This window comes from Propithecus coquereli, unplaced genomic scaffold (genome assembly GCF_000956105.1).
Source record: "Propithecus coquereli isolate 6110/MARCELLA unplaced genomic scaffold, Pcoq_1.0 Scaffold248, whole genome shotgun sequence".
Lineage (NCBI taxonomy): Eukaryota > Metazoa > Chordata > Mammalia > Primates > Indriidae > Propithecus > Propithecus coquereli.
Genome location: NW_012148041.1, coordinates 1,973,282 through 1,974,514, shown reverse-complemented (window position 1 = coordinate 1,974,514; position 1,233 = coordinate 1,973,282). Strand labels below are relative to the sequence as shown.

Here is a 1,233-nt window from a genome sequence, read left to right as displayed (position 1 = left end):
TTTTTATGAAATGTTTTTCAATTCAGTTTCTAAGTTACACTAGCTACATTTCAAGTACTCAACAGCCATATGTGGCTGGTGGCTACAAACCACCATATTGGACAGCACAGATATAAAACATCTGCAAAGTGTTCTAGTAGATAGTTCTTATTTAGAAGCTAATGCCACCAATTACAAATGCAAAATGATTAATTCAAATAAAGAATACCCTTTAAATCTTTCCTTTTTTTTTTTCTTTTTCTAGGAGGAAAGATGATATTCAAAGAATATCCTTTAGAGGTTGCCTCAGCAATAAGTTGCATTTAAAAGTCACAAATGAGCAGTAGCTGTATCCCTTTGGGCCAAAGGAAGAGGGTATGGGGCCAGCACATTCTCCAGAGGTTTTAAAAAAAGGAATTTTAGAAATTAGAGGAATAGTAAAGAATAGAATATTGAAAAGAAATTGTGACCTAAGTGACAGTTTTGGATCTATCTTCTCTGGGTCTTGGTTTCCTCATCTATAAAACAGGGGATTCAACCAGATGCTTTCTAATTCTTAACTTTCTGATTTCATCGGTACCCCTTGAGAAAACGAGGAAAGACTGTTAACTAAATAACTTTCAGGGTCAGCCATGGTTAAAACTCTAGTTGTATTCAACACTGGCTGCACACCAGAATCACCTGGAGACTTAAAAATATACCAAAGTCTGTCCTCTGATCCACCCCAGTGCAGTTGAGTCTTTGGAGTGGTGCCCAGGCATCTAGTTTTCAAAAGCTTCCCAAAGTGATTCTGACACACAATGAAGGTTACGAACCACTATGCTAAAACACGAGTGATTGTACAGTTCAGGCAAAACAAAAAACAAACAAACAAACAAAAAACAACGGGGAACACTTCCCTCTTTTCTTCTTGCCAGGCAACCAAAGCTATATCTATACTGACAGCAACTGACAAGAGGAAGGTTAAGTATTTTACAAATATAAATCCTTTGCATTTGATTTTTACAATCCAGGAGACCATCTTTTCTAAAAAAGAGCCAAACAGAAAACAAACAGTGAATTACTAAAATCAAAATGTTAAAATGAATTCTCATGTATTATTAATAAAAAATGAATCCCCTATTAAAAAGTTTAAACGCTAGGTTGCTTCTCTGAAGTTCACAGAAGGAGGCAGGCATAAAGGGAAGATTTCCTGCAGGCTGAAGGTCAGCATTCTAAAAGGGTCTTGCCATCAAGGGCAGACAGCTGTCTGAG

At 36.7% G+C, this 1,233-nt stretch overlaps 1 protein-coding gene across 1 annotated transcript in view; it reads right to left on the bottom strand.

The window, feature by feature from the left end:
* MAPK14 (mitogen-activated protein kinase 14) overlaps positions 1-1,233 on the bottom strand; it is a 91,588-nt gene that overhangs the window by 26,390 nt on the left and 63,965 nt on the right. The window lies entirely within an intron of this gene.